Below are 27,511 nucleotides of genomic sequence, written 5' to 3' on the forward strand. Positions count from 1 at the left end.
TGGGATTTCCTCCTCTGGCAGTCACATGTGGCTGTGGAGGAAATGAAGAGAGGATGTAAATATGTTACTTAATCATTAAGGTGTAACCATATCTTATGGGCCTCCAAGGCTGCAGATTCCTCCAGAAAACTCTCCAGAAAACCCTACAGAAAGTAACTATTGTTGATTCAGTCCATCTGGAGAAGTAAAGAAGAGATAAGATGACCTTGACAGGGACCATCATAAATACTTGCAAAGGGTCTAAAGTAAAGTGGACTTAAACCCAGATAAGATGAGTCCTGGACCCATAGATAGTGTTTATGCTTTTTTAGCCCCATCTGTTAGCGACCCTGCCTCCTTCTCCATCTCCTCTATCTCCCTTGTCTCCTCCCACTGCCACCCTGAGTGAAAGCCTGTGCATTTCCAGTCACTTGGTCCCTGCAGCAACTGTGAATCTCTAATACTCAGAGGTCTTACAACATGGTGGACATTGACGACAAAGAAACTGAACTTGACCAACAAGATATGGAAGATGTTGAAGAACTGAAACAAGAAAAAACTGGTAAAGATGCAAACAGCAAAGCTCATCAATTGACTACTCAGATGATTCAGAATTCTCAGATTCTTGCAGCTCTTCAAGAAAGAATGGATGGTTTAGTGGGAACATCAACAGGATACATTGAAAACATGCTAAAAGTAGTTAAGAGAGATGCAGATACCCTCAAAAACCTTCAGGTGAAATATGCACAGATAGAAGCCAACTTCTATGAAGAAGTTCATGCTCTTGAAAGAAAGTATGCTGTTCTTTACTATCTGCTTTTTGATTAGAGAAGTGAAATCATCGATGCAATTTATAAACCTACAGAGGAAGAATGTGAATGAAAACCAGATGATGATGAAGAGATTTCAGAGGAAATGAAAGAGAAAGCTAAGCTTGAAGAGGAGAAAAAAGATAAAGAGAAAGAAGACCCTAAAGGAATTCTTGAATTTTGGCTGACTGCTTTTAAAAATGTTTACTTGCTTAGTGATATGGTTCAGGAACTTGAAGAACCTATTCTGAAACATTTGAAAGATATTAAAGTGAAGTTTTCAGATGCTGGCCAACCTATGAGTTTGACATTAGGATTTCACTTTGAACCCAATGAATATTTCACAAATGAGGTGTTGACAAAGACATATCACACGCAGACAAGTCAGATGATTCTGATCCCTTCTCCTTTGATGTACCAGAAATTATGAGTTGCACAAGGTGCTAGATAGATTGGGAGAAAAGGGGAAAATGTCACTTTGAAAACTATTAAGAAGAAACATAAACAGGATGTGGAACTATTTGAACTGTGACAAAAACAGTTTCCAATGACTCTTTCTTCAATTTTTCTCCTCTTGAAGTTCCTGAGAGTGGAGACTTGGATGATGATGCAGAAGCTATCCTTGCAACAGAATCGGAAACTGTCTTTGTACATGAGCATAAAATTCCAATATCAGTATTATACTTCACAGGAGAAGCTATTAAAGATGACGATGATGATGATCACGATGATAAAGAAGGTGAAGAAGCTGATGATAAGGAAGGGGAAGAAGAAGCTGACTAGGAAAATGATCCAGAATATGATCCAAAGAAAGATGATATTTAGAACAACAAACAGACCACTGAACTATCTATACTCTAAAGAGGAGGTTAGAACACTCTGGCAGACCATCTTTGGTCTACGTATCATTGATAGAGAAGGAGTTAGAAAGAAAGGATTGAGAAAATACCCATTAAAGGTGAAATAGAAATATTTTAAGGAAAATCATAAATAAATACTTGTTTTATTCCATAACTTTAAAATATAAAAAAAATCAACAGCATACACAATCAAATAGAAAGTATAGCAATCAGAAAGAGAGCAAATAATAAATCTTCAAAGAAAATATAAAGTTGGTTTAACAATACATGACAAAATGAACCAATGCCTAATGAAATCCAGAATCCTGCTAAATCTCAAGAGAACGTAGAATAGCAAATACAGAATGGCAACATAACAACAAAACAAATTGATCATATGGAAAATAGCTCTAAATGAAAATAGTTTAAAGTTTGGAGAGGTCAATGAAGAAAATAGGGCATTGCTACCCATACAGTACAATGCAATCAACATATATTAAATGCCTATTTGTGCCAGGTAAAGTGTTGAACAATGGGGATACAAATAACAAAAAAAACAACCCAAAAAACCAAAAACAGTCCCTATTCTCAAAGAGTTTAAAGTCTAATGTAGAGGAAGGGAGTGGATATAACATATAAAAAAAAATCTGAAAAAGTGGAGATGAATTGGGGTAATGGTAGAAAGAGGTACAATGAATAATATCAATACTAAACACATAAATTACATACCATTAAAATTATATGACTAGTTGAAGGAGTTATAAAGGTACAGAGAATGAAACTGTAATAGTGGAAGACCACAATTTTCCCATTTCAGAGCTAGGTAAATGTAACCAATAAAATAACATAAAATAAAAGAAAGAAGTGGACAGAGTTTTAGAAAAGTTAGCTATGATATATATCTGCATAATACTGAATTGAAATAGAAAGGTGTCCAATTATTTTCACTTGGAAATTGAACCTTCAAAAAATTGATCATATATCAGTGTATAAAAACCTCAAAAACAAATCAAAAAGCAGAAATTATAATGCAATAAAAATTAATATCAAATGAGGGGCCTCATAAGAAGAAAAATTAAAAAATAATCGAAAATTAAATATTTTGATCCTAAGAATGGTGAAAAAATTAATAATTTCTTTGAAAGTAATGGCATCAATGAGACAACATACTAAAATTTTAAAGACTTGGGCCAAATATCACAAAGGAGAATATTAATGATTCCAGAGAATTTCATTGTTAGATAAAGAACAGATCAATTAATTGGACATGCAAGTAAAAGAAAAAAGTCAGACAAAAACTGTCAAAACTACCACACAAATTTAAAAGTTCCAATTAATAACAAAATGCAGGGGGGTGGAACCAAAATGGAGGAATGACAGCAACTACTCACCTAAGCTCTAAGACAAACTCCTTCAGGTAGCTCTAAAAAGAGAGTCTGAACAAATTTTAGAGTGGCAGAATCCAATAGGAGACAGACTGTGGTACATTTCCAGCCAGGACAGATTGGAAGGTCAACAGGAAGGACTTGTTGCATGGGACTGAAGGTGTGCACAGTGCACAGGCTGTTCCAGCACAGACCCCACCATAGCAAAGCTGAGCAGGAAGCCCCAGGGCAATCTGAAGCAGCAGCGGCACAGTGAAATATCAAAGCTATTATCCCAGGGTGGAAGTCCAATAGAATGGACTTAGAGGGAATCATTGAACCCCGGGTTACTGCAGCAGCTGTTCCTGAGACAATTAGCCTGCAGATTAAAAGTTTCTAAGTTACCTACTTGACCTTCCTGGGGCCAAGATGGTGGAGTGATCAGTAAATACTCTACCCCTCCACTTTTTGATCTTGAAAAACCCATAGAATATTTCCCCAGGGATTATCCTGGAACAGTGGGATCAGGTGAAGGGGAAATAGTATCTTAGCCTGTAAGGTTAGGAAAATCACAAAGAGGGGGGTCCCCCTTGCCGTGGCTGAAGGGGATCAGGTCAGGAGCAGAGTTGTCCCAAACAGCCTCACTTCAGTGAACCAGGAGGAGATTCTGAACCTCAGGGGGGTGGAGCCCTGCAATAGTCAGCACCAGGATCCCAGGTGTGTCTCAACATAGCCAGGGGAAAAGGGAAGACACTACTGCAAACCAGGTTTACCAAACACTGAAGCTGCCTGGGCTCAAGAGAGGAGATTTCTTGTGGCCAGATGACCCCACTCCTACACTTAAGGCAGCTAGGTCCTTGGAAATCCTGTGGAATCTCAGAAACACTTCACCCAGCCTCTGCTTTGTCCCATCAGCCAACTCAGCACCAAATAAGCTACAGCACTAGCTTTGAGCTGAAAGAACAGAGGCCACAAAATACACAAAGCCTCAAATACTAAGTAAAAGAACAGTGGGACAGAGCTCTCTGTAACCCAGAACCAGAGATCCACTTCAAAAGTCAGGAAAAGGGTGATCATCATGAGCAAGAAGCAAATCAGAAAAGATAAGACCGTAGAATCTTTCTATGGGGACAAGAACCAAAATATGAATATCAAAGAGGTCAGTATTGAGACTATACTCCCATTTGAAGCTTCAGGAGGGAATATGAACTGATCTCAAACCCAAAGAGCACTCTTGGAAGAGCTCAAGAAGGATTTTAAAAGCCAAATTAGGCAAGTAGAAGAAAAACTGGCCTATGAGTTTAAAACTATGAGAAAAGAAATCAGAGAAGAATTTAAAAGGAAAATTGGGAAAATGGAAAAGGAAGTTCAAAAACTAACTGGGGAAAATAACTCCTTAAAAGGAACAGTTGTATACATGGAAAAAGAGATGAAAAAGTTAAGTGAAGAAAACAATCAGATAAAAATTAGAATTGAGAAAGTAGAAGCTAATGACTCTATGAGAAATCAAAAATCAGTCAAATAGGATCTAAAGAATACAAAGATAGAAGAAAATGTAAAATATCTAATTGGAAAAACAAATGACCTGGAAAAGAGATACAGGAGAGAAAATCTGAGAATTATTGATCTACTAGAAAGCCATGATGAAAAAAAAGAACCTGGACAATATCTTCCAAGAAATCATTAAGGAAAACTTCCCAGAAGTCCTTGATCCAAAGGGCAAAGTAGTCATTGAAAGAATGCACTGTTCACTTTGTGAAAGGGATCTGCATCTAAAAACAGCAAGGAATATCCTTGCCAAATTCCAGAACTATCAAGTGAAGGAGAAAAGACTGCAGGCATACAGAAAGAAACAATTCAGATATTGAGGAGCTGCAGTCAGGATCACACAGGAACTTACAGCTTCAACATTAAAATATTGGACAGATTGAAATATGGCATTCCATAAGGCAAAGGAGGTGGGATTACAACCAAAGATCAATTGCCCAACAAAATTGAGCTTAATATTTCAAGCAAGGAGATGGACATTAAATGAAATAAGGGATTTCCAGACCTGCCTAATGAAAAGGCCAGAGCTCAATAGAAAATTCAGTCTTCCAACACAAGTCTCAAGAGAGGCAGAAAAAGATAAACAGGGAAAAATTCTTGTTATTCAATATGAGCAAACTGTTTACATCCTATAAGGGAAGATGATACTTGTTAATCTTGATAATTGTATATTTATTATGATATATAAAATGGATATATATAGATAGAGGGAGAGGGTATAAAGTAAATGATGTGATGATAAAAATGTGATTTAAGGGAGCAAAGAGATTGTAATAAGAGATGAAAAAAGGAGGAGGCAATAAAAAGTAAACTACATCACAGGAAGAGGCATAAAAATATATTACAACAAAGGGAAAGAAGGGAGGGAAATGAGCATTATTTGAGATTTACTCTCATCTGATTTGATTGAAAGAGGAAAGAACAAATTCAATTAAGTATAGAAATTTAACTAGCTCTAAAGGCAGTAGGAGGGGAAAGGGGAAAGAAAAGGGAGGAAATATGAAAAGAGAGAGAATAAGTAGTAAGGGAAAGGGGGAGTAAAAGGAAGGGGGACTGAAAGAAGGGAGGGAAGACTGAGGGAGGCAGGTGTCAAAAATTTAAACTCTACTGTGGACGGGAAGGGAGAACTAAAAGCATAATCAGGGGGGGAAAGGATGGACCAAAAGACACAGATGGTAATTATAACTATGAAGGTGAATGGGATGAACTCTGCCATGAAACAGAGATGGAGAACAGAATGGATTAAAAACCATAAAACAACAATATATTGCTTCCAAGAAACACATTTTAAATGAGGAGATACACACAGGGCAAAAGTAAACGGTTGGAGCAGAATATCTTGTGCTTCAACTGATGTAAGAAAAGCAGGGGTAGCAATCCTAATCCCAACAAAACAAAAGCAGAAATAGATCTAATCAAAAGAGATAAGGAAGGAAACTATATTCTGCCAAAAGGGATCACAGTCAATCAATTAATATCATTACTAAACATATATTCTCCAAGTGGTATAGCATCCATATTCTTAGAGTAGAAGTTAAGGGAGTCACAGGAAGAAATAGATGCCAAAATTATACTAGTGCAGCACTTCAACCTTCCCCTCTCTGAACGTGATAAATCTAGCCTCAAAATAAACAAGAAAGAAGTTAAGGAGGTGAATAAAACTCTAGGTAAGGTAGATATGGTAGATCTCTGGAGAAAACTGAATGAAGATAGAAGGGAATATCCCTTTTTCTCAGTGGTACATGTCATGTATACAAAAATTGACCCTGTACTAGGGCATAAAAACCTCACAATCCAGTGGAGAATGGCAGAGTCAATGTATTCTTCTCAGATCATAACGCAATCAAAATTATATGTAATAAGTATATATAATAAAAGACCATGGAAAGATAAACCAAAAATTAGTTGGAAACAATAATCTAATCTTAAAGAATGAGTTGAATAAAAAATCATAGAAACAATCAACAACTTCATTCAAGAGAATGAACATAATGAGACAACCTGCCAAATCTTATGGGATACTGCAAAACTGGTTTTATATCTTTGAATGTCTACATGAATAAAATTGAAAAAGAGAAGATCAATTAATTGGGCATGCATCTGAAAAGACTAGAAAAGGAACAAACTGAAAATCCACAAGTAAATACCAAATAAGAAATACTGAAAACCAAAGGAAAGGTTAACAAAATTGAAATTAAGAAAACTATTGAACTAATAAATAAAGCTAAGATTTGGTTTTATGAAAAAACCAATAAAATTGATAAACCTTTGGTCAATTTGATTAAAAATAAGAAAAAAGGAAACCGTATTACCAATATCAAAAATTAAAAGGGTGAACCCACCTGCAACGAGGAGGAAATTAAAACAATAATTAGAAATTACTTTGCCCAACTCTATGCCCATAAATTTGACAGTCTATATGAGATGAATGATTACTTTAAAAACATAAATTGCATAGTTTAACACAGAGGAAGTTAAATACTTAAATAACCCTATATCAGCAAAAGAAATTGAAGAAGGCATCAATGAACTCCCAAGGGAAAAACCTCCAGGGTCACATGGATTTACAAGTGAATTCTATCAAACATTTAAAGAACAGTTAATTCCAATACTATATAGACTATTTGGGGAAATTGAGGAAGAAGGAGTCCTACCAAATTCTTTTTATGGCACAAATATGGATCTGATACCTAAACCAGGAAGAGCCAAAACAGAAAAAAAAAATCATAGACCAATTTATCTTATGAAAATAGATGCAAAAGTTTTAAATAAGATATTAGCAAAAAGGATACAGCAACTTATCATGAGAATAATATGCCAAGCCTAGAGGCCTGTATTGGGCTACCCGAGTCTTTCCTACCTGTCCCAGGTCTTCGGTTGGCCAAACCGGATAAACGTATGAAAGAAAGGACGTTCCAGAGTCAAACAGGGGTTGAGCTTTATTTCAGGGTCCGGGTTACAAATGCAGGGGGGTCTTCCTTAGGAGGAAGAGGAGGAGATTTCCTAAGGAGGCTAAGCTTAAGGGATTGGAAGTAGAAGTACAAGCAGGGAGAGAGGGGGAGGGGAGAGAGAAGAGAAGAGAAACGGAGCCTTACTATCCTCTTTGGCTCCACACGTGCTAAGAGAGCTTTTAGGCTTCCTCAATCCTACTTAATCTTCAGCCACACAGTTTGCATCTCAATACCGTGCTGTTAGGTAACTAGGTGTGCTCCAATCCGGGACGACCTCAAGGGCAGGGAGACTCCACCCATCACGTATCTCCCGGGGAAAGGCGGAAATACCCGAGCTAGCCGAGCTAGCTCAGTCTGACCTTCTCGAACCCCCGCTGTTCATGGAGGGCCTCATAAGACTCTAAGATTTAGAAGTCCCACTTTTACCCGCCCGAGACCGTCCACACGGAATTGAGCTTCCAGTCCCAACATATCCCCTTCTTTGTTATGCGCGGAGCGCACCTGGCTCTGGAGCAAACAGTGGCTGGAGGCTGAGTGGATTAGGAAGTCCTTTAGCATATGAGTACCTTACAACAAGATTTCATTCACACAGAAATCTGCAGCTAGCACAACTGACAAAGGGAGGCATCAAATAAAACAAAGATGAAACTAAATGGCTGAGTTACAACAGGGGAAGTGCAATCAACTAATCCCAAAGCATATTTTAAGAGGAGCAGCTGGTGTAGGCGCCTTACATCACCACACCCTCAGTCATGCAAATGGATCTCAACGGCCAAGCATGAATGGCCAAGCCTGTGGTATTCAGGTGAAAAGTTGGTCACCCCTTCCCCCCTCAATGTCCTGGGTTTGTGATATCAAAGTCCTCCTTCAGCCGCTGAAAAAGATGCCTAGATGGAATGGGCAGCAATGTTGGGATGAGTGCTGCTTCCTCTCTGGGCAGCAGGGTTAAAGCTGTCAGCAGCAGGCTCAGGTGGTGTATGATCCTTCTCCGGGGTCTCTGGGCTCTCCGGGGTCTCCACCTCCTGCGTCTCCGCCGTCTCCGACCCCGGTTCCCACTTACGGATCCTTCTAATGGGAATCCACGCATTCCCTTTTCCTGTGGAGACACAAACATACCCTCGACCCCATATTAGTATCTTAAAATGTCTCATAGCTGGAGTAGTACGTGCGCTCCTTGAGACAGCTGTATCAAGCTCTGATTGTATTAGGCGACCTTTTCCCCTTCTTTGTTTAGCGAGGATCGCCTTCAAGGTAAAGATGATAAGAATGCATAGTGGCTCTTTACTTAGGTATAGCTGCTGCCAGGTGCTTACAAATGCTTGATTAACATCTGTAAGGAACCTGAATTTTACTGATTTTTTCTTTATAACAAACACAGAAGCATTCCAGGGTGCTGATTGCTCCTTAACCAGTAGTTGTAATGCCTGGAGTTTTTCTGGAGTCAGAGGCCATTGCTCCACCCAAATCGGGGTGTCTGACTTCCAATTCAAGGGTGGGGACTCCAGTACAACAGCAATGGCCCTTACTAAAAATTTGATAACCTCATCCCGAGGCGGCTCATAATGTCCCTGCCCCAGATGTTAAAACTAAGTCCTGGAATCACCAACGGCCATACGGTCCCTTGGCGATCCTCTGCCTCCCACTTTACTGGGTGCATTGTCTCTAAGGTATTTTGGCACCCACACTGGTCTCTGGCTTTCTTTAAGCTTCCAGTGCCAGGGTACTGAGCGACCGCTAAGGCAGGTCCTATCCGCTCCAGTATGGAGCGTGCTATAAGGAGGCGCAGAGGGAAGACACGGCGTATTCTCCCCTGCCTCGCCTTTTCCATCCGCTAGATGGAGCTCAGAACCTATTTTTTCTTTACGCTCCTTAACTTTCCGCTTAACTTTCTGCTTGCCTGGGTCCTCCCCTCCCCTCTCTCCGCTTCCACTCTTATTCCAATCCCGCCCTGTCCTCTCTGGCCCTTCCTTACAAAATTTTCGGAGGTCGTTTAACTCTATTGTGACCCCCGCCTCCCTGCCTTCCCTGTGAAGTGTCTCAGCCCAGACCTCCTGTTCCTCTGGCTTTATTACTGGCAATCGATACCTGCCCTTTTCCCAGGGGTGTGGGAAGCTTCTCTACACTTTCTCTCCTTCCGAATCTAGGATTCGGGACTCGCTTCTTTCACAGCCCCTTCCGGGTGTACCCCAAAAGCACCCAGGATTATCTACGCTCCCAGTCCCTGTTCGGGCGCCAACTGCCAAGCCTAGAGGCCTGTATTGGGCTACCCGAGTCTTTCTTACCTGTCCCAGGTCTTCGGTTGGCCAAACCGGATAAACGTATGAGAGAAAGGACGTTCCAGAGTCAAACAGGGGTTGAGCTTTATTTCAGGGTCCGGGTTACAAATGCAGGGGGGTCTTCCTTAGGAGGAAGAGGGGGAGATTTCCTAAGGAGGCTAAGCTTAAGGGATTGGAAGTAGAAGTACAAGCGGGGAGAGAGGGGGAGGGGAGAGAGAAGAGAAGAGAAATGGAGCCTTACTATCCTCTTTGGCTCCACACGTGCTAAGAGAGCTTTTAGGCTTCCTCAATCCTACTTAATCTTCAGCCACACAGTTTGCATCTCAATACCGTGCTGTTAGGTAACTAGGTGTGCTCCAATCCGGGACGACCTCAAGGGCAGGGAGACTCCACCCATCACGTATCTCCCAGGGAGAGGCGGAAATACCCGAGCTAGCCGAGCTAGCTCAGTCTGACCTTCTCGAACCCCCGCTGTTCATGGAGGGCCTCGTAAGACTCTAAGATTTAGAAGTCCCACTTTTACCCGCCCGAGACCGTCCACACGGAATTGAGCTTCCAGTCCCAACAATAATACATTATGATAAGGTAGGATTTATACTAGGAATATAGGGCTGTTTCAATATTAGAAAAACTGTCAGCATTATTGATTCTATAAGCAACAAAACTAACAGAAACCCCATGATGTTCTCAATAGATGTAGAAAAGCTTTTCACAAAATTCAACACCTATTCTTATCAAAACACTGGAGAGTATAGGAATGAATGGAACTTTCCATAAAATAATAAGTAGTATCTACCTAAAACCATCAGCAAGCATTATACACAATCAGAAGAAGCTAGATGCATTTCTAATAAGATCAGGGGTGAAACAAGGATGTCCATCATCACCACTGTTATTCAATATAGTACTAGAAATGTTAGCTTTAGCAATAAGAGAAGAACAAGGAATTGGAGGAATTAGAATAGGCAAAGAAAAAACTAAGTTTTCACTCTTTGCAGATGATATGATGATATACTTAGAGAATCCCAGAGAATGAAGTAAAAAACTACTTGAAATAATAAACAACCTTTGCAAAGTTGGAGGTTGCAAAATAAACCTAGATAAATCATCTGCATTTCTGCTTATTACTAAAAAAGCCCAACAGTAAGATATAGAAAGAGAAATAACATTTAAAGCTACAGTACACACTATAAAATATCTGGAAGTCTACCTGCCACATCAAACACACTGACTATATGAACGCAGTTACAAAACGCTTTTCAAATGCATGAAATCAGATCTAAGTAAGTGGAAAAAATATCAGTTGTTCGTTGAATTGGCTGAGGTAATATGATAAAAATGACAATTTTACCTAAATTAATTACTTATTCAGTGCCATACCAATCAAACTACCAGATAATTACTTTCTAGCACTAGAAAAAATAATATCAAAACTCTTCTGGAAGATCAAACGGACAGAGTATCAAGAAAACTAATGAAAAGAAATACTAGGGAAGGTGGCCTAACCCTACCAGATCTCAAATAGCATTATAAAGCAGCAGTCATCAAAACCACTTGGTACTGGCTAAGAAATAGAGGGGTAGACAAGTGGAATAGGTAAGGTACTCAAGGCAAAATAGTCAATGTATATAGCGATATATTGTATAATAAACCCAAGGATCCCAGTTTCTGGGATAAGGACTTGCTGTTTGACAAAAGTTGTTGGGAATATTGGATAATAATGTGGTGAAAAGTGGGCACAAACCAATACTTGAAACCGTACACAAGAATAAAATAGAAATGAATACATGATCTAGTTATAAAGATTGATACTATAAACAAATTAGGGGAGCAAGGAATAGTGTATTTGTCAGATTCGTGGAGTGTGGAGAACTTTTTGATCATACAAGAGATAGATAACATTATGAAGTGCAAAATGAATATTTTTGATTACATGAAATTGAAAAGTTTTTGCACAAACAAATCCAATACAACCAAGATTAGGAGGGAAGCAGAAAAGTGGGAAATTTTTGTACCTACTGTCTGTGACAAAGGCCTCATTTCTAAAATATATAAAGAATTGAATTGAATGAAATGTATAAGAATACAAATCACTTCTCAATTGATAAATGGTCAAAGGTTATTAACAGGGAGTTTTCAGAGGAAGAAATTAGCACTATATATAGTTATATGAAAGAAAGAGAGACACAAATCAAAACAACTCTGAGGCACCACATCACACCTATCAGATTGGCTAACATGACAAAACAGGAAGATAATTAATGTTGGAAATGATGTGGGAGAGTTGGAACACCAATTCATTGTTGGTGAAGCTGTGAGCTGATGCAACCATTTTGGAGAGCAATTGGGAACCATGCCTAAAGGACTAAAAAATGTGCATGTCCTTTGACTCAGCAATATTGTTTCTAGGTCTGTATCCCAAAGAGATCATAAAAATTGGAAAGGGTCCAACACGTACAAAAATATTTATAGCAGCTCTCTTTATGGTGCCCAAAAACTGGAAATTGAGGGGATGCTCATCAATTGGGGGATGGCTGAAGAAGTTCTGGTATATCAATATAATGAAATACTATTGTGCTATAAGAAATAATGAACAGGAAGACTTCAGAGAGCCCTGGAAGGACTTATATGAACTGATGCTGAGTGAAAGGAGCAAAACCAGGAGAACTTTGTACACAGCACCAACCAGTTTGTGAGGAATTTTTCTGGTAGTCTTAGTCCTTCATAACAATGCAAGGACCTAAAAAATTCCCAATGAACTCCTGAGGCAAAATGCCTTCCACATCCAGAGAAAAAAATTGTGGAATTGAATCGCAGAATGAAATAGACCTTTTTTGCTTTTGCTATGTTTTGTTTTGATTTGTTTCATAGTTACTCCCATTCATTTCAATTTTTCTATGCAACCTTACCAAGGTGAAAATGTATTTAATAGCAATGTATATGTAGAACTTGTAAATGATTGCACACTGTCTTAGGGGAGGGAGTTGGAATGGAGTGTGTAAGGAGAGTGAGGGAATGGTAAAAATCTAAGATATATGGAAGTGATTGTGGACAACTGAAAACAAATAAAACAATAAAAATAAAAAAATAATAGAATGCAAATTCTAAAAATTTAAAGATTATTAACAAAATTGATAGCCAAATTATTACATTAATAACTAATTAGGAGCTTTAAAAACACATAAAACATTAGTCTACTTAATTTTTTAAAAACAAAAATTAAATCAAATTATCAGTGTCAAAAATACAATAGACAAATTCACACTTATGAATAAGAAAAAAAGGAAGTAATAGAGACTTTTTTGCCCAGCCATATGTCAATAAAATAACATTTTAAATGAAAAGATAAATATTTACAAAAATATGTTAATTGCCTTGCTCCATCTCAAAAAAAGAAAATAGGCAACTTACTCCTATCTTAGGGGAAAAAATGACATTTACTGAATCCATAAATAAACTTCACCCTTGGGAATGAGGAGAATTCTCAGGACCATCGTACTTACAAGGGAATCCTATTAAACATTTAAAGAAAAATGAATATCAATACATTATAAACTCTTTGAAAAATAAGAAAAGGAGTCCTACTAAATTCCTTTTATAGTATAAATATGATCTTAATATGTAAGCTAAGGAGGATCAAATGGAGAAAAAACATAGATCAATATCCTAATGAATATTGATTGATACAAAAATCTAAATAAAATATTTTCAAGGGGACTGCAGAAACATGTGATAACTGTGACCAGGATGCATTCATATCAAGAACACAGTGCTGTTTCAAAATTAAGAAAGCTTTAAATAAATAAGTTAAAAACAAAACAACAAAAATATGATCATATTGATTTAAAAAAAAAGATTTAAGATACAATACTTATTTCCATTAAAAACACTAAAAATTGGGCATCTAGATGGTGCAGTTGCTAAAACCCCAGTCCTGGAATCAGGAGGAAATGAGTTAAAATTCAACCTCAAACACTTACCAGCTGTGTGTTCCTGTGTGATCCTTGACCCCATTTGCCTGAAAAAAAAAAAAAAAAAAAAAAAAAACTAAAACAACACACACACACACACACACACACACACACGCACACACACACATACAAACAAATGTTTTCCCTAATATGATGAACAATACCTAATACCAAGAGATACCATTATCTGTAGAGGGCTAGAGTCCATCCCAATAATATCAGGTACAAATTAACGTTATCGACATTACTAATCTAAGTAGTATAGAAATATAACTAGAAATACTAGCTGTAACATTAAGGCAAGACAAATTTAATAAATAATCAAAGACAAAGGGGAAACACAATTGATGCATTTAGCAGATGATATAATAGTTCTTCAGAGAACTCTGGAGAGTCAACTTAAAAAAATATAAATGAAGGAATTTAACTCTTAAGTAAAGTTGCAGGATATAAAATCAACCCACATATATCCTTAAAATTTGTCTATGTTACCAATAAAATCAAACAGGAAGATATAGAGTGAGAAATTCCATTTCAAATAACTGCAAATATTGGGAGTCTACCTAGCCAGCCACAGAGAGACAAACTATATTAACACACTTTCTAACACAGAGAGAGAGAGGGAGAGAAAGAGAGAGAGAGAGAGAGACAGACAGACAGACAGACAGACAGACAGACAGAAACAGACAGAGAGAGAGAATTGCTTAAAATATTTAGATATAAATTAGTATAAAATCTCTCCATGGGGAGGACACTGGAAAGCTTTGTTGTGGGAGCGGTATGAGTAAAGGAAGTACTTCAGAGAGACTGGAACACTAGGAGGTGCTCTGTAACTAGTTTTGGCCTTCTAATTACATGTTGAATGGGAAGTTCACTGATTGACTATGGAAGCATTAAAAATCCTTTGGTTGGCCTACACCATCACCCTTGACTCAATATTTTTGACTAATCTGGTCCTAGTGGAGTGACTCCATATCCCCCATCTTAACAGCATCTGTTAAGAGACTGTAATGTAAGTGAAGAAGTCTTATTCTTTCTGAGGGCAAGAGAAGTAGCCCTAGGTCTTTGGTCTTTTTGCCCATTCTTTTATTTTCTAGGTAAAGATAGTGGTGTCTCTAACCTTGGGATTTTCAAAATTTCATTAGGGTATACTGGAGTCTCAATGTTCCAGAACCTGAGTTTCAGGGTGATTAGTCTAAATTGTCCTGTGGAGTGAAGAATGGTGTTTCAGAAACAGACCAGTAAAAGTTGAGTTAGGTACTTAACCTGCAGTCAGGTCACATGAAGAAATAAGACAATTATCTAAAAACTGAACTCAGTTCGTAACCTACTTTTCTAGAGAATGAGATGATATAGGAAAAATTATTCCCCCCAGGATTTGGGTGAAAATACTTGTAAGTAAATGTCTCTTTGTAATGCTAATTGATGTTAAGAAGCTAAATAAAACTGAGGTGTGAGTTACAGCCCTCTAACAACTAGTTTGGCTTTGATCTGATAGAGGTAAAGAAGGGTGAATCCTACAAATATCCCATGTGCTCTAGAACCCTCAAGTGGCAAATGCAGTAGCTGTTTCTAGGAGAGTGAGTCTAGAACATATATGCTGCATTTTTCAAATAGAAAATTTGATCTACACATAATTTGAAAAGTGAGAAATAAATGGTGAATCAAGCTACTCACTATATCAGTTAACAAATATTATGATTAGGTATCCCAGGTTTGCTTTCATACTTTAATGTTAAGATACCAATACGGTAAACTTTTTTTTTTTGACTCACATCCATTTTATATTTATACTTAAGTCTATCTAATTTCCTGTACTAGATTGAAGAATCTCTGGGAACAAAGAGACTATCACATGTATTTTTTGTGTTCTTCAGCGCTTCACATGATATATTTGGGGCAGATTTGCTCTTTGACAAATATTCTTTATGGCAAATATACTAACAAGCCATGGAGTAAGTGAAAATTATTGACTTGTTAGGACTTAGACATACAGGCATGTGCACACACACCCATACCCACCCACTATAAAGCAGATCACACCTAAGAACTGCTGCTGTGAATAATTTTAAAAGTTGCTATGGTGATGGCATAGCATACGGAGAGGAACAAGTCTTATGCCTGACCAGCAGGCTGCTCGTCCTCCTGTGGAGCTCGCAAGTAAAAGAATGAGGCAGGAGAGCGGGTCATGAAGCAACTCCAATTTATTCAAGCAAGCACTCTAATTATATAGTCTCTGCCAGCCAGCCCAATGAACCATGGTAACACACACAAACAAACCTGAAACTATGGTAATGAACATAAGCTGTAACTATAGTAACAAACACAAACCAGGGGTGGGGCCATCCCTTCCAGCGCCATCTTGTTCACCCTTCCCTGTACCTGACTCAGTTTACCTGATGTCCGTCAGTGTGGCGTCCCATATGGTGTGACGGTCAGCGCCCCTTACATAACTGCATAGTATAATAAACTCTCCATGTAGTCAGCAATAAATTAAACATTGTCCAAAGAAGTAAATCATAACATTTATAGCAACATCCTTTAGAAAAAAATATCATCAGACACATAGATGTGTCTCATAATACTCAGCATGTCATATGGTGCATAGCATAAATCATTGCATCCCCAAAGTCAGATAGTCCTAGGTTAGGGTCTTCCCTAGCCTAATACATCCTCAGAGCTAGCAGAAAATATGACACCATGGACCACTAAGTCAGTGTAAGAACAATCTTCTTAATCAATACACAATGTCCAAGTAACTCTCTCATTTTTACTTGAGACTGACTTCCAAACCCCATGGTTCCTCTTCTATAGGCTGACCACTTCCAGCTCTTGCCTGAGTTCACGTGCAGGTAGCTCTCTGCTCTTGCTCCTTGCCTCAGCTCATGGTTACTGTTCCACTCCACATTCTCTCTGCTTCTGCCTGACAGCAGACTCCAAGGGATGCTGCCTGCAGCTTCTTTTTCTAGGAAAACAAAGCTTAACAGGACTGTAAGAATATTTATACACATTATCAGAGCCATCATCTCAATTCACTCATAAATACCAACAGACATGGCTTCTGTCTGAGAAACGGATCAACAGATAGGGCTCTTGATATCTCAAACATTCTTTCTGTTACGTCTCCCCACAAGCAAGTTCCCCTAGCCCACTCACTCTTGCTTCTCTCTGTCAGCTCTGCTTCCATCTCTAGTCTCTCCTCTCCCTCCAAGCAATACCATGTTTCCAATCAGAGACTTTTGATAGACTCTTAAGACTCTTGAGTCAATCAAAGGTAAGACTCAATCAAAGGTACTTGATTGACCAAAACTCAATCCAGAAAAAAAACAGCAAAAATCCTAATTTGCTTGTCATTATGTGCCCCCCGCCAACACACACACAAACACACACATCAGGAAAATAAGCATACATGTTTTGAGAAATCAAATCAAAAGATCATCTAGGATAGCAGGATGATCAAAGCCACTGAACGTGATTTTAAAAAATGGTGGAAAATTTTCTGGTCACTAGTAATCATATAACAAATTATAGGGAGAAATGAGCTTTACCAGCTATGTAATATATTTAATAAAAAGAAAATATCAGTGAATATCTTAGGTTTCATACTAAAAGTTTAGATTTATATAAAATCCAAGTTGACCAGCATTATCAGTAAAATAAATACTAGAATTGGCAAGTGTTCCTCTTTCAGAAATTTTCCACTTTAGTCAAAGCCCAAAGCACTAGAAAAATGAAACAAAAGAAAGAAAATTTTACTCCAAATTAAATTCAACTAAATATGCAATTTGTAAATGAATTATAGTAATAGTATCATTTATTCAATGGCAGATGCAGTCTGCCTAAGTGCAAAAAGAGCTTGAATGTAAAAAAAAAAAAGAAAAACCTTTCAAATTAAAAAATATAAATTTAAAATTTTAGCTTCCTTGGTATTTTTATTTGATAAAAGTTGTTTTGCTGATTTTCTTTAACTTTCAGTGTTTTGACATTTAAATTCAATCTACTAACTTGTGAATAGTTTTCAAATTACCTTTGCACCAAACAAATGTATTCAAACTATTAGTGTAATTATATATAGCCCAGTTAAATTTTCTGCTGTGTTTGAAGTAGTCCTAAGACCTAAATTCCATATAGTTTCTTCATATTAACCTTTTGTCTCAGACAAAAAACATTGACAAGAATCACCCAGTTCAATTGCCTTAATGATCCATTCATTTATGACTCGGAATTCATATGGATAGGGGTGTGTGTTGTTTGTTTGTGTGTGTGTGTGTGTGTGTGTGTGTGTGTGTGTGTGTGTGTGTGTGTGTGTATGTGTGAATCAAAGCAAGTAAATGATAGTGAATCTTGAAACAAGATGGGCAGCCAGATGTAGGAATGACAGAGGAAGGTTGGGAAATTGGGGGTGGGGAGGTAGGAAGAAAAGCATGAGCCAGGGATAGGAACAGATTCTAAAGGTATATGCCAAGGTAAAACCAGGTCTCAGAAACCAATAAATACATTAAGAATCAGTGCATACACAGATATCAGAAGTTAAGAAGAGGAATGAGAGCAGTCCAGAAATGAAACAAGAAATTAAGAACTAGAGTCAAGTCTAGATATGATTTTCATTTTTTAAAAAAAATCACCCAAAGATTATTTTCATTAAGAGTTTATTTCTTTTTTTGTTAGTCCTTTACTCTTTAAATTATTTAAAGTTCTACAAACATTTAGTAGGAAACTGGTAATTAAATATTTTGAGCTCTACTGATTCAGAAAAATATACTATTTTCCCCAGTTTGGGCACCTTTGGTTTGGTAACATTTCCTTCAGTGCTTAATATGAAACTAAAATTCTGTTTTACCTTTTACATAAGAATACCCACAGGTAAAGTAATTATGGCAACTGTTTTTATAATGTGTGTAACTATTCACTGGAAACAAGTGTTAGCAGTCTTGAGAAACCAATTACTTTCCCACTGTCTTCTGTACTGCTGTCAAACAATAGCAATACATAGCTGCAAATGAAAATAATAAAAAAAAAAAAAACTTGTTTTAACCAGTGTTTTGAGAGACAACTTGTATTATGTATCACTTTCAGTCATTTATAAAGACAGACATATGTGTTATTTTCTCACTAATTTCACCACTAATTATTTTCATTTCATTAAGACTGCTTATCTGAATTAATATTGAAGTACAAACAATGTATTATTTTAGTCATAAGATTCAATTGATAGAACCCAATCTTTTCAACACCCACTGAGGTGCATATTTCAAGCTAGATTTAAGTAAGTATATATATTATTTCTAACATGATATTATTTCTAAAGCTTATTTAGACACTTGAAAGAGTAAAATACCTGAGTATGAATCCTAACTCTTTTACTTAATATCTGTGTGATTTGGGTCAAATTACACAACCTCTCTGGGCCTCAGCTGCTTCATCTGTGAAAAAAAGAAAGATTAGTTGACTTTTTAATTACCTTCCAACTGTAAATCTATGAAGTAAAGATTCTCTCATCTCCTCTCTTGGACTTGATATACAATAAATCAATGTGACCAGATGTAACAGAAAGAACCTCAACATACACATGGGAGACTGTTATCACATATTCTTTGATCTGCTTTTCTGAAAGGAAAGGCAACTTTTGAGAGCTTAACAACCTCCTTTAATCAAGCACATATATCATTCACCTAGTTTAGGGGAAAACTTCAGAGAAACTTCAGAGAAAATACAGAGAAATCAAAGATCATCAGACATTGCTTCTAACTGTCTGATCATAATCAATACATATAATATCACAAATCAGCAGACAGGTCTGCCCATAGTTACCAGAGAGGGAAGCACCAACATCTGGGTTTTCAGAGCCAGGGGTTCCTTAGTGACTTCTCAGAGTCTCGTTTCATCAAATAAACACTTCCAGTCCATAAGCCCTCAAATAAAACCTAACCCTCAGAATATTTACACCTTTTTTAGAGCCAAATGGCATCATAACCTTAAGAACCAGTGTCTCATTAACAAAAAGTGTGGGCCTTCCTTCAAATTTTCCCCAATCAAACTCCCCTTAATGGGCAGGCCCATTCATGGGTGGGGAATAATCTCATTATCTCATTATAATCACACTAAATATATCATTATAGTCACCTTAAAATAATTAATAATACAAATTTCTTGCTTCTGTACTTATTCCTAGTAAAGACTCTTGGTTGATAAAGACAAGATTCAATCAGAGGTACTTGATTGTGCTAAAACAAAAGCAGCAAAAGATCCTATTTTGCTTGCCATCACACTAGGAAGCATAATAAACAGATTAGGATTTCCCATTCAAAGTATAAACATAGGGAGCATAGAATTTAATATTAATTGCAATATCAATCAAGTCTATCTATCTATCTATCGATCGATTGATCTATCTATCATCTATCTATCTATCCATCTACCTTTCTATATTTTTGAGAAGCTGCTTTCTTTAAGGAGATATGCTAGAATATATGAAACAAATCTTACAATAGGGAATTACTGATATACCAAAGGTTTGTGGCACTGTATCTGCAAAGTAGAATAGCAATAGCTTAAAAGAAAAGTGAGATGTGCAAATTTAGAGACATCTCTATTCCAAATCTTCAGATTGAGTATTGTGCCCACATTGTGGTAGAGCCATCTGAGCTCATATTATTTTGATGAGCTGCATTTGGATACGTTGTACTGTACATGAACCCCACCATAGTGAGTTCATTTTGGTGCTTTTCTACTACAAAGGAAAGCAACCAAGCCTTGTACCTTCTCTCTCTCTGTGTGCATCTCTGTGTCTCTGTTTCTCTGTCTCTGTCTCTGTCTCTGTCTGTCTGTCTGTCTGTCTGTCTCTCTCTCTCTCTCTCTCTCTCTCTGTCTGTCTCTGTCTCTGTCTCTCTCTGTCTCTCTGTCTCTCTCTCTCTCTCTGTCTCTCTCTCTCTCTCTCTCGCTTTCCTCCTCTGTTTTCAACCTAGGTATTCTGTCCATACTGAGTTCAATCTCAAGAGAGCCTGTCCTGTAATGAAAGTGTTTAACTTCCTTTTTCTTATATTCTTAATTTGGCTACCCCAGCACCCTGGGGAAGGGAGGGATAGAGTACTTGTAGCTTATACCATGACTCATGTCTCCAGTTTCCCAAAAGAAGGGAGCAAAAAGGTATTTGCTGTACAATATGAATCTATTATGAGGCAAGAATTCATTACTATACACAAAAGGAAATCTAAATATGGAAAGCTAACAAGCATACACTTGACAAAAAAAAACAACCTTAAAACAAGATTCAGTAACAACTTACAACTACAGTAAAAAATTTGCTCTGAGGTTGATACTTAAATCCCACCAGAAAATAAAGCTGTTTTACAACTGCTTAGACATCTAATATTATATCTTGTCTCTGTATTGTCTACCTCATGTTTTGTATCTTATGACAAGCCAGTCCCAGGGTTTGGAAACCTTCTTTTGTCAGTGGTCTTCTCCAATGAAGGAAACTACCTTGATGCCAGTTAGCTTCATTCAATAGACCCAGGATCTCTGACCCTCTCAAACTCACACCATTTCCTATAAACCTGAACACATCATATAGAAACAACAAGTCATTTAAGTATTGTGTCACCACTTGGCTGAAAGCACACAGGGAGTTTATTTTCACACACAAATGCTGAATCACATTGTCAGGCAAGTCCCTTGTAGTTTCTAAGGGAGATCTGGATATATGCCATGTGGGATGACTCCTATCTTTAGGTTAATTCATCCTTAGATCCACAAAGAAATATTAAATTTTAATTGAATTACTCCTCTGGTGCTTTCCAGATGCATTCCTCTAGGCCTCATAGGCTCTTGGGCTAAAATGATTGTAAGATTTACAATGATGGTTGCTGCTGCTCCCACCTTAAGCAGAAGCATGGAGCCTTCATAAAGATTCTTATAGGAGGGCAGAAGATAGTGCTGGAAGAACAAATAGAACTTTTCCTGAAACCTAGATTATTGGCATTGATGTTTAATTCTAAGGGATTGCTGATTTTCAGAATTCTATTCTAAAGCTGGAGTTTTGTTTTCTACATAAATTGGATGTGAGGTTTGTTCAGAGAAAGCCCAGATGAGTTTACAAAGAATTAGACATAACTGAAATGGCAGAACAATAATGAAATTGATAAGAAAACTGTGCATAATATTTGCTTCCAGACTGCCCAACAATACCAAGAGCAAGCTAAAAAAAAAAAAAAGTAGGTATTCTTAGTCTGATTTAGCAACCGAAAAAACATATGAAGGGGACTGTCAATGTCATTGCTAATAATTATGTGATTTTCATGCATTATCCAAAATAATGGCATATTGAATACTCATCAAGAGAGCAGAATGAATAAGCTCAAAGATTTAGAACTATACTGGACCTTTGACATAATCATTTCTTATTTGATAATTTTCCAGATGAGAAAACTACGAAAAAGGTTAAAATAACTTCTTCTTAGGTATTCAGGTATCAACTTTGAGTGCTACCACTAAGTTTTAGGAAATTCTTATATTTTGATAAGCAAATCATGTATCTAAAAGACCAATAATGAATGCTCATTGTAGGATTTCTGTGTGCTTTTCTCCATTTTAATCCATTTACTGTCCTACATAGTAAGAAATGTGTGCTTACAAGTGGGGAGTCAGTCTATAAATTACCTCGACTGATTTGGGATGCAACTAAGGTGGCACAAGTTAATAGTGTATACCTCATGAGGGTTTTGTGAGGATCAACTGAGATAACATTTATATAGTACTTAGCATAGTATCTGACACCTGGTGAGCATTGGATAAATTCTTATTTCTTTTCCCTCTCTTACTTCTCCATAAAACTATCAAAACTATGAATTATAGATGGGCTGTTGATCTGTTTGCTAAAGGGCATTTTCATTTTGTGCTGATGAAATCACAGGTCCAGACAGCCACCATACAAATAACTAAAATAACCTAATTTATTCTTTCCTTCAGATTATATTTATTTAAAGAAGTCACATAGTTCATGTAAGCTCAGACAAACTGATATGACCAAAAATAACCTTCAAAGGGGAAAAAAGAGGGTACATTTTTGGATCCAGACTGGGGGGAAGAACTTTTCTATCTGTTCTATATCTGAAAAAAAAATTCTAGAGGGGTTCAAGAGAGGATATGGAGAGAGAGCACAGACCAACAGCAGCACTGAGCAGTGAGCAGCAGTAGGCAGCATCCTTGGGATCAGCAAACAGATAACTCTTGCCAGTGCAGAGATGTGCCCAGAAGCAGCTGAAGTCTTTTTCTTTTCTTGGCATGTATGTCTGTTTATGAAGAGAATCCAGTGGACAGACTTAATTTTGACTTCTTGGAACTGTGAAACACAGAGAATCTACAGTACTTATCTATCAAGCTCTTTTTTTAAAAATTTAATTGCCTTAGGACACAAGTGCAGGTTAATTACTTATTTTCTTTTCTATGTAAACATTTTGCCTAGAATTATACGCACACACACACATACACACACACACGTGTATGTGTGAAAAAGAGAGAGAGAGAGAGAGAGAGAGAGAGATTCACTAAAGATATGATAATGAATTTGTGTTCTTCCTGCAGGGAGGTAAGAGGGAAAGACAATCTGTGGATATTTGAATTCACTAAATTCATCTGGCTGAGAGATCACTATGCCTTCTTGGAATTAGCAGATTGCTTAAAGGTTCAAAGAGTTATAAATTGTAAGGTTTTTGTTTATTTCTGTTTTTAGCTATGCTCAGATAGGAAGTTCAAAAGAACTGGATTCTTCCCTCCTAATGTAAATCCTTCAGATCCAAAAAGACTACTTTCTTTGAGCCACTGGCATTTGTTCTCATTCCTATACCCATAAGAGGGAAGAAGGGGAAGTTAAGACTCTAGGATTAAGTCATATCCTAAACTAGCAACAAAGTTCTCTGCTGGGAAACAAAAGCATCACAAAATTTTTAGGTGAAAATAACTTTCCAAATTATTTATTGCAGCTCCTATTATTTTACAGATGAGGAAATGGCCTAGAGAAATTAAGTGATTTCTTCAGCTCATAAAAGTACCAAAGCATGAACCCAAGTCCTTTGACAAAAGGGTGGTATTCAAACCTTCTACTAACTTGCCTAGTGTGATCATGGGAAAGTTTCTTAATGTCTTAGACTTTCAGTGCCTCTATTTGTAAAATGAGTACTTGGAGTAGATTATTTATTAGATTCCTTCTAGCTCTAAATGCTAAGTCTATAATATAAATTCAATTTCCACTTATGTAAGTAGTTATATTGAATCCATTACAATAGTTCTGAATGGCACATTTGGATGTTTAATATAAATAATCATATTTTAAAAAATTATTTCAATTATATCATCCATAAAGAAGATGACTTTAGTGGAATGTATGTATATGATCATTGTGTGTGATTTTCTTAGTCTTTTATATGATCACTTGAGTGTGTCAATGTCATTTAGGAGAATAAAGATTGCTCACTTCTATAATTCTGCATCCTAATGTATGCACACAAACATACATGCATATATATATATACACACACATACTTTTCTAGAATGTGTACCTGTACATATATATTTGTATGTGTGTCTGTGTATATTTATATGTATACACACATATACACTCAACACATATGCATACATATATGTGCATACATACACACACATATACTCATACTCATATATATATGCAACAAGATTTAGACTAGTCCATAGATGAACCATGTAATGTTAATGAAAGATCTTTTCCACCTATTAACAAGCCTCATGTAGAGTCCATTAAGGAAAGTTTGAGTAGAGGAGATTTGTTTTTTAGGGAGACCCCTACCTTTTGTTAATTGCTGATAAGGCACTGGGTCATGAGAATAGTGATGCCCTCTACCTCTGAAAAGTGTGTATATACTCTGAGATGAGGTTTTGCTTTGGAGTTTACTCTTTGGAAGAAGGTGTCTGTGTCAGATGAGACTTTGGACAGCCATTAGGGAGTGCCCCTGGCTTTTGAAAACCCAGATGTTGCTGCTTCTCTTTCTGGTAACTACAGATAAATATATATACATACATGTATGTGTGTATATATATGTATATGTACACAAAAACACACACGTGTGTGTGTGAGTGTGTGTGTGTATAATGGTCTGACAGTTGGATTTCTCTATTGATCTGTGGCTTATGTATGGCTTATGGTCAGACAGAAGCCCTGTCTGTTAGTAATTATTTCTCTGCTTGTATTTTGTCTTTTGCTATATGTGATTAAAGAAGATTCTTCACCCTTTACAAGTTGCTTTCTCTTTAGAAAAGCAGATCTAAGAATCTGTGGTAGCAGGTCATCTTGGATGCACAGGGTGCTTGCTGCTACACCTCAATTATTAATTCACCATGTTATGATTCTTTTTAAAATTATTGATGCCTTGGTCTGGGTAGACAGCTGCATTTATTTTATTATTGCACATATTTTTTACATTAGTATTCTGATCTCATGGATCTGGAAATTGTAAACTTTGAATAAAATTTCAGTGAAGCCAAGACACAATCTTGGGTGGACCCATCATAAGTTCTAGGCATGTGTAGCACCAATATAATATTCACAGAGCCTACAGTAGCCATGAATATCCCAGAACAACAGAATCTCTGCATGAAAGTTAGAACTAAAACATTTATTCAGACACCAGAAAGCCAAATCCATCATAGTAACAAAAATCTATACATGATAATAATGCAGAGGACGACACCACTCCCAATACTTCCCCCAGCTAAGCTTCCCACAAACTAATTCCATTAAACAAAATCACAAACAAGCTCTTTCACTCATGCTAGCCAACAGTGTGCATTCTTCCCAGCTCTGACTGCTCTCTGACCATTTTCCTCTCAGTTCTGCTCTAGCAGTACCTCCTTCTGTTCCACACTTTCTGTTCCTCTCATTCAGCAAACTCTTCCCACCACAGGCTCCGTGTAACACTAACTTCATTGTGACCCAGGAAGGTCACATGGGTCTATTAAGAAATGGGAAAGATCTCCTCATTTAAATTAACCCCAAACAAGAGTGTTTTGGGTAGATCCAGGACCTGGGGCAACCTAAAATACCTTTCATCCATCTACAGTATTCCTAGAGAGTTACTAGGATGATGGAACATCCTGTTGGTAATCATCTTTAATCCCATAAAATCTGATTTAAACAGTATAATTTTTCTCCAAGACAATATACTATATCATGTTCCCACATTTCTCAACTAGAAAAATGGAGCCTGAGACTTTAGATCCCAAATGAGGTGATTTTACTATCATTGCAAAGAAAACTAAATCACACTGACAATGCAGCATCATTTTCTGTTTCTTTGGTCCTGCTGTCAGATCTAGGAATACTCTTGGGACTATATGACTCAGGTGGTTCTCATGCCAAACTTTCTAAAGACTTGCTTTCCCCCGTCTCTGCTCCCCCTTCCTGTCCTGCTCTATAAAGCAGTATTGGATATGATCTTACTCCATACTCCTTATATTCTAAATAGACATTGTCTTGTCTCTCCACTTGGCAAGAAGAACATGTGTTTGGTGGATAAGGTAGTTTTTCTGGTTCTTTTGTCCCAGAGACATTAAATTAGAAGAAAAGACAAAGGACAAAGTTAATAAAATTGCAAAATCTTCAACCTGACCTATTCGAATGAGCTTATATACATATGAAAAGGTAAGCTCCTTGCCCATATGCTCACTCCTCCCTCCAACAAAAGGAGGAAATAAAAAAAAAAAAGGTTGAAGATATTCATGTTGGTTAGCATCCTGTCATACAGAAGTTTAAATGATCACTGAAAATTACATATAACATAAAATTGCCAGTGGAAGAAATAGTTCACGTTTACCTGATTTTACATTAAATATCAGAAAGAAGAGGTAACAATAGTTATCATTTACATAATACCTTAAGGTTTGCAAAGTTCTTTTCAATTACCATTTCATTTTATCCTCACAGCAACCCTGGGAGGTAAAAGATATTATTTTACCTCTTCTAAACTGAAGGACAACTGAGACAGAGAGAGGTTAAATGACTTTTTCAGAATCATAAACCTAGCAATTGTCTGAGGACAAATTTGAACTCAGATCTTCCTGCCTTCAGATCCAGTTGCCTATTCAGTGTGCAATCAATCGAGTGTTGCCCAGTATAATGCTTTGTTTTTAAAATGATCTGGATTCTAGATTTGCGTATGTAAATAAAGTAAAAAAAAATGTCTAAAGATTTATTGATAGGTACTACTGCTAATAATATTTGTCAATACTCAGTGACATTTTAATAACCAATTTATTGTTTGCTGTGTTCAGACCCAGGTTAAACAATAACAAACAAAACAAAAACAATAAACCTATGGGCCCTCAACAGCTCTTCTCGCTAAACTCACATAGATTTTGTTTATAAGACAGGTTGGATGCAATGGAATTTCATCAAAGGTGTAAGGGGAAAGTAAAGATTTACCCATCACATCAAAGAATGGGTAATGAAAGGGGTAGATCTGTATCAGATAGTATTATAAACTAGTCAGTCAACACTAGGAACAAAGCAGGAATTTTCAGACTCACCATTAACACCAGTGATTTACTTGGTTATTTGACATGGTCATCTTAAGTAAATAGAGGTAAAAACCTTAGCCAGAAATTCTCTTATTGCTAACCAGTTAATCACCTGGTCTAAAATTTGGTGTCTCAAGAAAATTCCACATGCTCTACCTAGTGATATGACTTAACGTCCTAAAGAAATAGTAATCATAAAGCCAATGTAAAAAAATTCTCTTGCCACACA

General features: G+C 37.0%; 1 pseudogene; it reads left to right on the forward strand.

Annotated features, from left to right (window-relative positions):
• Positions 1-459: 459 nt before the first annotated feature.
• Positions 460-21,643, forward strand: LOC140502579 (nucleosome assembly protein 1-like 1 pseudogene; annotated as a pseudogene).
• Positions 21,644-27,511: the final 5,868 nt, after the last annotated feature.

Source organism: Notamacropus eugenii, chromosome 4 (genome assembly GCF_028372415.1).
Source record: "Notamacropus eugenii isolate mMacEug1 chromosome 4, mMacEug1.pri_v2, whole genome shotgun sequence".
Classification (NCBI taxonomy): Eukaryota; Metazoa; Chordata; class Mammalia; order Diprotodontia; family Macropodidae; genus Notamacropus; species Notamacropus eugenii.